The following is a 12,837-nucleotide window of genomic DNA, read 5'->3' on the forward strand; positions in this document are numbered from 1 at the left end:
AACCTCACTTATCTGAACCTAACCATCACCGAAATCAAAGAATTGGACATTGCCAAAATATCCACAAAACGTGCTTACCTCACAATACCTAACCGAACCTAACCTAACCATCACCGAAGTCAGAGAATTCGACATTGCCAAAATATCCACAAAAAGTTCTTATCCTACCAAACCTCACCCATCTGAACCTAACCATCACCGAAATCAAAGAATTAAACATAGCGAAAATATCCACAAAACGTGCTTACCTCACAATACCTAACCCAACCTAACCTAACTATCACCGAAGTCAGAGAATTCGACATTGCCAAAATATCCACAAAAAGTTCTTATCCTACCAAACCTCACCCATCTGAACCAAACCATCACCGAAATCAAAGAATTAGGCATTGCCAAAATATCCACAAAACGTGCTTACCTCACAATACCTAAACCAACCTAACCTAACTATCACCGAAGTCAGAGAATTCGACATTGCCAAAATATCCACAAAAAGTTCTAATCCTACCAAACCTCACCCATCTGAAGCAAACCATCACCGAAATCAAAGAATTAGGCATTGCCAAAATATCCACAAAACGTGCTTACCTCACAATACCTAACCCAACCTTACCTAACCATCACCGAAGTCAGAGAATTCGACATTGCCAAAATATCCACAAAAAGTTCTTATCCTACCAAACCTCACCCATCTGAACCAAACCATCACCGAAATCAAAGAATTAGGCATTGCCAAAATATCCACAAAACGTGCTTACCTCACAATACCTAAACCAACCTAACCTAACTATCACCGAAGTCAGAGAATTCGACATTGCCAAAATATCCACAAAAAGTTCTTATCCTACCAAACCTCACCCATCTGAAGCAAACCATCACCGAAATCAAAGAATTAAACATAGCGAAAATATCCACAAAACGTGCTTACCTCACAATACCTAACCCAACCTACCCTAACCATCACCGAATCAGAGAATTCGACATTGCCAAAATATCCACAAAAAGTTCTTATCCTACCAAACCTCACCCATCTGAACCTAACCATCACCGAAATCAAAGAATTGGACATTGCTAAAATATTCACAAAACGTGCTTACCTCACAATACCTAACCCAACCTAACCTAACCATCACCGAAGTCAGAGAATTCGACATTGCCAAAATATCCACAAAAAGTTCTTATCCTACCAAACCTCACCCATCTGAACCTAACCATCACCGAAATCAAAGAATTAAACATAGCGAAAATATCCACAAAACGTGCTTACCTCACAATACCTAACCTAACCTACCCTAACCATCACCGAAGTCAGAGAATTCGACATTGCCAAAATATCCACAAAAAGTTCTTATCCTACAAAACCTCACCCATCTGAACCTAACCATCACCGAAATCAAAGAATTGGACATTGATAAATAATCCACAAAACGTTTTTACCTCACAATACCTAACCCAACCTAACCTCACCATCACCGAAGTCAGAGAATTCGACATTGCCAAAATATCCACAAAAAGTTCTTATCATACCAAACCTCACCCATCTGAACCAAACCATCACCGAAATCAAAGAATTAGGCATTGCCAAAATATCCACAAAACGTGCTTACCTCACAATACCTAAACCAACCTAACCTAACTATCACCGAAGTCAGAGAATTCGACATTGCCAAAATATCCACAAAAAGTTCTTATCCTACCAAACCTCACCCATCTGAAGCAAACCATCACCGAAATCAAAGAATTAGGCATTGCCAAAATATCCACAAAACGTGCTTACCTCACAATACCTAACCCAACCTAACCTAACCATCACCGAAGTCAGAGAATTCGACATGGCCAAAATATCCACAAAAAGTTCTTATCCTACCAAACCTCACCCATCTGAACCAAACCATCACCGAAATCAAAGAATTAGGCATTGCCAAAATATCCACAAAACGTGCTTACCTCACAATACCTAAACCAACCTAACCTAACTATCACCGAAGTCAGAGAATTCGACATTGCCAAAATATCCACAAAAAGTTCTTATCCTACCAAACCTCACCCATCTGAAGCAAACCATCACCGAAATCAAAGAATTAGGCATTGCCAAAATATCCACAAAACGTGCTTACCTCACAATACCTAACCCAACCTAACCTAACCATCACCGAAGTCAGAGAATTCGACATTGCCAAAATATCCACAAAAAGTTCTTATCCTACCAAACCTCACCTATCTGAACCTAACCATCACCGAAATCAAAGAATTAAACATAGCGAAAATATCCACAAAACGTGCTTACCTCACAATACCTAACCCAACCTACCCTAACCATCACCGAATCAGAGAATTCGACATTGCCAAAATATCCACAAAAAGTTCTTATCCTACCAAACCTCACCCATCTGAACCTAACCATCACCGAAATCAAAGAATTGGACATTGCTAAAATATCCACAAAACGTGCTTACCTCACAATACCTAACCCAACCTAACCTAACCATCACCGAAGTCAGAGAATTCGACATTGCCAAAATATCCACAAAAAGTTCTTATCCTACCAAACCTCACCCATCTGAACCTAACCATCACCGAAATCAAAGAATTAAACATAGCGAAAATATCCACAAAACGTGCTTACCTCACAATACCTAACCTAACCTACCCTAACCATCACCGAAGTCAGAGAATTCGACATTGCCAAAATATCCACAAAAAGTTCTTATCCTACAAAACCTCACCCATCTGAACCTAACCATCACCGAAATCAAAGAATTGGACATTGATAAATAATCCACAAAACGTTTTTACCTCACAATACCTAACCCAACCTAACCTAACCATCACCGAAGTCAGAGAATTCGACATTGCCAAAATATCCACAAAAAGTTCTTATCATACCAAACCTCACCCATCTGAACCTAACCATCACCGAAATCAAAGAATTGGACATAGCGAAAATATCCACAAAACGTGCTTAACTCACAATACCTAACCTAACCTAACCTTACCATCACCGAAGTCTGAGAATTCAACATTGCCAAAATATCCACAAAAAGTTCATACCCCACCAAACCTCACCCATCTGAACCTAACCATCACTGAAATCGAAGAAATGGACATTGCCAAAATATCCACAAAACGTGCTTACCTCACTATACCTTATCCAACCTAACCTAACCATCACCGAAGTAAGAGAATTCGACATTGCCAAAATATCCACAAAAAGTTCTTATCCTACCAAACCTCACCAATCTGAACCTAACCATCACCGAAATCAAAGAATTGGACATTGCCAAAATATCCACAAAACGTGCTTACCTCACAATACCTAACCCAACCTAACCTAACCATCACCGAAGTCAGAGAATTCGACATTGCCAAAATATCCACAAAAAGTTCTTATCCTACCAAACCTCACCTATCTGAACCTAACCATCACCGAAATCAAAGAATTAAACATAGCGAAAATATCCACAAAACGTGCTTACCTCACAATACCTAACCCAACCTACCCTTACCATCACCGAAGTCAGAGAATTCGACATTGCCAAAATATCCACAAAAAGTTCTTATCCTACCAAACCTCACTTATCTGAACCTAACCATCACCGAAATCAAAGAATTGGACATTGCCAAAATATCCACAAAACGTGCTTACCTCACAATACCTAACCCAACCTAACCTAACCATCACCGAAGTCAGAGAATTCGACATTGCCAAAATATCCACAAAAAATTCTTATCCTACCAAACCTCACCCATCTGAACCTAACCATCACCGAAATCAAAGAATTGGACATTGCCAAAATATCCACAAAACGTGCTTACCTCACAATACCTAACCCAACCTAACCTAACCATCACCGAAGTCAGAGAATTCGACATTGCCAAAATATCCACAAAAAGTTCTTATCCTACCAAACCTCACCCATCTGAACCTAACCATCACCGAAATCAAAGAATTAAACATAGCGAAAATATCCACAAAACGTGCTTACCTCACAATACCTAACCCAACCTAACCTAACTATCACCGAAGTCAGAGAATTCGACATTGCCAAAATATCCACAAAAAGTTCTTATCCTACCAAACCTCACCCATCTGAACCAAACCATCACCGAAATCAAAGAATTAGGCATTGCCAAAATATCCACAAAACGTGCTTACCTCACAATACCTAAACCAACCTAACCTAACTATCACCGAAGTCAGAGAATTCGACATTGCCAAAATATCCACAAAAAGTTCTTATCCTACCAAACCTCACCCATCTGAAGCAAACCATCACCGAAATCAAAGAATTAGGCATTGCCAAAATATCCACAAAACGTGCTTACCTCACAATACCTAACCCAACCTAACCTAACCATCACCGAAGTCAGAGAATTCGACATTGCCAAAATATCCACAAAAAGTTCTTATCCTACCAAACCTCACCTATCTGAACCTAACCATCACCGAAATCAAAGAATTAAACATAGCGAAAATATCCACAAAACGTGCTTACCTCACAATACCTAACCCAACCTACCCTAACCATCACCGAATCAGAGAATTCGACATTGCCAAAATATCCACAAAAAGTTCTTATCCTACCAAACCTCACCCATCTGAACCTAACCATCACCGAAATCAAAGAATTAAACATAGCGAAAATATCCACAAAACGTGCTTACCTCACAATACCTAACCCAACCTAACCTAACCATCACCGAAGTCAGAGAATTCGACATTGCCAAAATATCCACAAAAAGTTCTTATCCTACCAAACCTCACCCATCTGAACCTAACCATCACCGAAATCAAAGAATTAAACATACCAAAAATATCCACAAAACGTGCTTACCTCACAATACCTAACCTAACCTACCCTAACCATCACCGAAGTCAGAGAATTCGACATTGCCAAAATATCCACAAAAAGTTCTTATCCTACAAAACCTCACCCATCTGAACCTAACCATCACCAAAATCAAAGAATTGGACATTAATAAATAATCCACAAAACGTTTTTACCTCACAATACCTAACCCAACCTAATCTAACCATCACCGAAGTCAGAGAATTCGACATTGCCAAAATATCCACAAAAAGTTCTTATCATACCAAACCTCACCCATCTGAACCTAACCATCACCGAAATCAAAGAATTGGACATAGCGAAAATATCCACAAAACGTGCTTAACTCACAATACCTAACCTAACCTAACCTTACCATCACCGAAGTCTGAGAATTCAACATTGCCAAAATATCCACAAAAAGTTCATACCCCACCAAACCACACCCATCTGAACCTAACCATCACCGAAATCGAAGAAATGGACATTGCCAAAATATCCACAAAACGTGCTTACCTCACAATACCTTATCCAACCTAACCTAACCATCACCGAATCAGAGAATTCGACATTGCCAAAATATCCACAAAAAGTTCTTATCCTACCAAACCTCACCCATCTGAACCTAACCATCACCGAAATCAAAGAATTAAACATAGCAAAAATATCCACAAAACGTGCTTACCTCACAATACCTAACCTAACCTAACCTAACCATCACTGAATTCAGAGAATTCGACATTGCCAAAATATCCACAAAAAGTTCTTATCCTAACAAACCTCACCCATCTGAACCTAACCATCACCGAAATCAAAGAATTAAACATAGCGAAAATATCCACAAAACGTGCTTACCTCACAATACCTAACCCAACCTAACCTAACCATCACCGAAGTCAGAGAATTCGACATTGCCAAAATATCCACAAAAAGTTCTTATCCTACCAAACCTCACCCATCTGAACCTAACCATCACCGAAATCAAAGAATTAAACATAGCGAAAATATCCACAAAACGTGCTTACCTCACAATACCTAACCTAACCTACCCTAACCATCACCGAAGTCAGGGAATTCGACATTGCCAAAATATCCACAAAAAGTTCTTATCATACCAAACCTCACCCATCTGAACCTAACCATCACCGAAATCAAAGAATTGGACATAGCGAAAATATCCACAAAACGTGCTTAACTCACAATACCTAACCTAACCTAACCTTACCATCACCAAAGTCTGAGAATTCAACATTGCCAAAATATCCACAAAAAGTTCATACCCCACCAAACCACACCCATCTGAACCTAACCATCACCGAAATCGAAGAAATGGACATTGCCAAAATATCCACAAAACGTGCTTACCTCACAATACCTTATCCAACCTAACCTAACCATCACCGAATCAGAGAATTCGACATTGCCAAAATATCCACAAAAAGTTCTTATCCTACCAAACCTCACCCATCTGAACCTAACCATCACCGAAATCAAAGAATTAAACATAGCAAAAATATCCACAAAACGTGCTTACCTCACAATACCTAACCTAACCTAACCTAACCATCACTGAATTCAGAGAATTCGACATTGCCAAAATATCCACAAAAAGTTCTTATCCTACCAAACCTCACCCATCTGAACCTAACCATCACCGAAATCAAAGAATTAAACATAGCAAAAATATCCACAAAACGTGCTTACCTCACAATACCTAACCCAACCTAACCTAACCATCTTCGAAGTCAGAGAATTCGACATTGCCAAAATATCCACAAAAAGTTCTTATCATACCAAACCTTACCCATCTGAACCTAACCATCACCGAAATCAAAGAATTGGACATAGCGAAAATATCCACAAAACGTGCTTAACTCACAATACCTAACCTAACCTAACCTTACCATCACCGAAGTCTGAGAATTCAACATTGCCAAAATATCCACAAAAAGTTCATACCCCACCAAACCACACCCATCTGAACCTAACCATCACCGAAATCGAAGAAATGGACATTGCCAAAATATCCACAAAACGTGCTTACCTCACTATACCTTATCCAACCTAACCTAACCATCACCGAATCAGAGAATTCGACATTGCCAAAATATCCACAAAAAGTTCTTATCCTACCAAACCTCACCCATCTGAACCTAACCATCACCGAAATCAAAGAATTAAACATAGCAAAAATATCCACAAAACGTGCTTACCTCACAATACCTAACCTAACCTAACCTAACCATCACTGAATTCAGAGAATTCGACATTGCCAAAATATCCACAAAAAGTTCTTATCCTACCAAACCTCACCCATCTGAACCTAACCATCACCGAAATCAAAGAATTAAACATAGCGAAAATATCCACAAAACGTGCTTACCTCACAATACCTAACCCAACCTAACCTAACCATCACCGAAGTCAGAGAATTCGACATTGCCAAAATATCCACAAAAAGTTCTTATCATACCAAACCTCACCCATCTGAACCTAACCATCACCGAAATCAAAGAATTGGACATAGCGAAAATATCCACAAAACGTGCTTAACTCACAATACCTAACCTAACCTAACCTTACCATCACCGAAGTCTGAGAATTCAACATTGCCAAAATATCCACAAAAAGTTCATACCCCACCAAACCACACCCATCTGAACCTAACCATCACCGAAATCGAAGAAATGGACATTGCCAAAATATCCACAAAACGTGCTTACCTCACTATACCTTATCCAACCTAACCTAACCATCACCGAATCAGAGAATTCGACATTGCCAAAATATCCACAAAAAGTTCTTATCCTACCAAACCTCACCCATCTGAACCTAACCATCACCGAAATCAAAGAATTAAACATAGCAAAAATATCCACAAAACGTGCTTACCTCACAATACCTAACCTAACCTAACCTAACCATCACTGAATTCAGAGAATTCGACATTGCCAAAATATCCACAAAAAGTTCTTATCCTACCAAACCTCACCCATCTGAACCTAACCATCACCGAAATCAAAGAATTAAACATAGCGAAAATATCCACAAAACGTGCTTACCTCACAATACCTAACCCAACCTAACCTAACCATCACCGAAGTCAGAGAATTCGACATTGCCAAAATATCCACAAAAAGTTCTTATCATACCAAACCTCACCCATCTGAACCTAACCATCACCGAAATCAAAGAATTGGACATAGCGAAAATATCCACAAAACGTGCTTAACTCACAATACCTAACCTAACCTAACCTTACCATCACCGAAGTCTGAGAATTCAACATTGCCAAAATATCCACAAAAAGTTCATACCCCACCAAACCACACCCATCTGAACCTAACCATCACCGAAATCGAAGAAATGGACATTGCCAAAATATCCACAAAACGTGCTTACCTCACTATACCTTATCCAACCTAACCTAACCATCACCGAATCAGAGAATTCGACATTGCCAAAATATCCACAAAAAGTTCTTATCCTACCAAACCTCACCCATCTGAACCTAACCATCACCGAAATCAAAGAATTAAACATAGCAAAAATATCCACAAAACGTGCTTACCTCACAATACCTAACCTAACCTAACCTAACCATCACCGAATTCAGAGAATTCGACATTGCCAAAATATCCACAAAAAGTTCTTATCCTACCAAACCTCACCCATCTGAACCTAACCATCACCGAAATCAAAGAATTAAACATAGCGAAAATATCCACAAAACGTGCTTACCTCACAATACCTAACCCAACCTAACCTAACCATCACCGAAGTCAGAGAATTCGACATTGCCAAAATATCCACAAAAAGTTCTTATCCTACCAAACCTCACCCATCTGAACCTAACCATCACCGAAATCAAAGAATTAAACATAGCAAAAATATCCACAAAACGTGCTTACCTCACAATACCTAACCTAACCTACCCTAACCATCACCGAAGTCAGAGAATTCGACATTGCCAAAATATCCACAAAAAGTTCTTATCCTACAAAACCTCACCCATCTGAACCTAACCATCACCGAAATCAAAGAATTGGACATTGATAAATAATCCACAAAACGTTTTTACCTCACAATACCTAACCCAACCTAACCTAACCATCACCGAAGTCAGAGAATTCGACATTGCCAAAATATCCACAAAAAGTTCTTATCATACCAAACCTCACCCATCTGAACCTAACCATCACTGAAATCGAAGAAATGGACATTGCCAAAATATCCACAAAACGTGCTTACCTCACTTTACCTTATCCAACCTAACCTAACCATCACCGAAGTAAGAGAATTCGACATTGCCAAAATATCCACAAAAAGTTCTTATCCTACCAAACCTCACCAATCTGAACCTAACCATCACCGAAATCAAAGAATTGGACATTGCCAAAATATCCACAAAACGTGCTTACCTCACAATACCTAACCCAACCTAACCTAACCATCACCGAAGTCAGAGAATTCGACATTGCCAAAATATCCACAAAAAGTTCTTATCCTACCAAACCTCACCTATCTGAACCTAACCATCACCGAAATCAAAGAATTAAACATAGCGAAAATATCCACAAAACGTGCTTACCTCACAATACCTAACCCAACCTACCCTTACCATCACCGAAGTCAGAGAATTCGACATTGCCAAAATATCCACAAAAAGTTCTTATCCTACCAAACCTCACTTATCTGAACCTAACCATCACCGAAATCAAAGAATTGGACATTGCCAAAATATCCACAAAACGTGCTTACCTCACAATACCTAACCCAACCTAACCTAACCATCACCGAAGTCAGAGAATTCGACATTGCCAAAATATCCACAAAAAGTTCTTATCCTACCAAACCTCACCCATCTGAACCTAACCATCACCGAAATCAAAGAATTGGACATTGCCAAAATATCCACAAAACGTGCTTACCTCACAATACTTAACCCAACCTAACCTAACCATCACCGAAGTCAGAGAATTCGACATTGCCAAAATATCCACAAAAAGTTCTTATCCTACCAAACCTCACCCATCTGAACCTAACCATCACCGAAATCAAAGAATTAAACATAGCGAAAATATCCACAAAACGTGCTTACCTCACAATACCTAACCCAACCTAACCTAACTATCACCGAAGTCAGAGAATTCGACATTGCCAAAATATCCACAAAAAGTTCTTATCCTACCAAACCTCACCCATCTGAACCAAACCATCACCGAAATCAAAGAATTAGGCATTGCCAAAATATCCACAAAACGTGCTTACCTCACAATACCTAAACCAACCTAACCTAACTATCACCGAAGTCAGAGAATTCGACATTGCCAAAATATCCACAAAAAGTTCTTATCCTACCAAACCTCAACCATCTGAAGCAAACCATCACCGAAATCAAAGAATTAGGCATTGCCAAAATATCCACAAAACGTGCTTACCTCACAATACCTAACCCAACCTAACCTAACCATCACCGAAGTCAGAGAATTCGACATTGCCAAAATATCCACAAAAAGTTCTTATCCTACCAAACCTCACCTATCTGAACCTAACCATCACCGAAATCAAAGAATTAAACATAGCGAAAATATCCACAAAACGTGCTTACCTCACAATACCTAACCCAACCTACCCTAACCATCACCGAATCAGAGAATTCGACATTGCCAAAATATCCACAAAAAGTTCTTATCCTACCAAACCTCACCCATCTGAACCTAACCATCACCGAAATCAAAGAATTAAACATAGCGAAAATATCCACAAAACGTGTTTACCTCACAATACCTAACCCAACCTAACCTAACCATCACCGAAGTCAGAGAATTCGACATTGCCAAAATATCCACAAAAAGTTCTTCTCCTACCAAACCTCACCCATCTGAACCTAACCATCACCGAAATCAAAGAATTAAACATAGCAAAAATATCCACAAAACGTGCTTACCTCACAATACCTAACCTAACCTACCCTAACCATCACCGAAGTCAGAGAATTCGACATTGCCAAAATATCCACAAGAAGTTCTTATCCTACAAAACCTCACCCATCTGAACCTAACCATCACCAAAATCAAAGAATTGGACATTAATAAATAATCCACAAAACGTTTTTACCTCACAATACCTAACCCAACCTAATCTAACCATCACCGAAGTCAGAGAATTCGACATTGCCAAAATATCCACAAAAAGTTCTTATCATACCAAACCTCACCCATCTGAACCTAACCATCACCGAAATCAAAGAATTGGACATAGCGAAAATATCCACAAAACGTGCTTAACTCACAATACCTAACCTAACCTAACCTTACCATCACCGAAGTCTGAGAATTCAACATTGCCAAAATATCCACAAAAAGTTCATACCCCACCAAACCTCACCCATCTGAACCTAACCATCACCGAAATCGAAGAAATGGACATTGCCAAAATAACCACAAAACGTGCTTACCTCACTATACCTTATCCAACCTAACCTAACCATCACCGAAATAAGAGAATTCGACATTGCCAAAATATCCACAAAAAGTTCTTATCCTACCAAACCTCACCCATCTGAACCAAACCATCATCGAAATCAAAGAATTAGGCATTGCCAAAATATCCACAAAACGTGCTTACCTCACAATACCTAACCCAACCTAACCTTACTATCACCGAAGTCAGAGAATTCGACATTGCCAAAATATCCACAAAAAATTCTTATCCTACCAAACCTCACCCATCTGAACCAAACCATCACCGAAATCAAAGAATTAGGCATTGCCAAAATATCCACAAAACGTGCTTATCTCACAATACCTAACCCAACCTAACCTAACCATCACCGAAGTCAGAGAATTCGACATTGCCAAAATATCCACAAAAAGTTCTTATCCTACCAAACCTCACCTATCTGAACCTCAACATCACCGAAATCAAAGAATTAAACATAGCGAAAATATCCACAAAACGTGCTTACCTCACAATACCTAACCCAACCTACCCTAACCATCACCAAATCAGAGAATTCGACATTGCCAAAATATCCACAAAAAGTTCTTATCCTACCAAACCTCACCCATCTGAACCTAACCATCACCGAAATCAAAGAATTAAACATAGCAAAAATATCCACAAAACGTGCTTACCTCACAATACCTAACCTAACCTAACCTAACCATCACTGAATTCAGAGAATTCGACATTGCCAAAATATCCACAAAAAGTTCTTATCCTACCAAACCTCACCCATCTGAACCTAACCATCACCGAAATCAAAGAATTAAACATAGCGAAAATATCCACAAAACGTGCTTACCTCACAATACCTAACCCAACCTAACCTAACCATCACCGAAGTCAGAGAATTCGACATTGCCAAAATATCCACAAAAAGTTCTTATCCTACCAAACCTCACCCATCTGAACCTAACCATCACCGAAATCAAAGAATTAAACATAGCAAAAATATCCACAAAACGTGCTTACCTCACAATACCTAACCTAACCTACCCTAACCATCACCGAAGTCAGAGAATTCGACATTGCCCAAATATCCACAAAAAGTTCTTATCCTACAAAACCTCACCCATCTGAACCTTACCATCACCGAAATCAAAGAATTGGACATTGATAAATAATCCACAAAACGTTTTTACCTCACAATACCTAACCCAACCTATCCTAACCATCACCGAAGTCAGAGAATTCGACATTGCCAAAATATCCACAAAAAGTTCTTATCATACCAAACCTCACCCATCTGAACCTAACCATCACCGAAATCAAAGAATTGGACATAGCGAAAATATCCACAAAACGTGCTTAACTCACAATACCTAACCTAACCTAACCTTACCATCACCGAAGTCTGAGAATTCAACATTGCCAAAATATCCACAAAAAGTTCATACCCCACCAAACCTCACCCATCTGAACCTAACCATCACTGAAATCGAAGAAATGGACATTGCCAAAATATCCACAAAACGTGCTTACCTCACTATACCTTATCCAA

Source organism: Arctopsyche grandis, unplaced genomic scaffold (assembly GCF_051622035.1).
Source record: "Arctopsyche grandis isolate Sample6627 unplaced genomic scaffold, ASM5162203v2 HiC_scaffold_18, whole genome shotgun sequence".
Taxonomy (NCBI): Eukaryota; Metazoa; Arthropoda; class Insecta; order Trichoptera; family Hydropsychidae; genus Arctopsyche; species Arctopsyche grandis.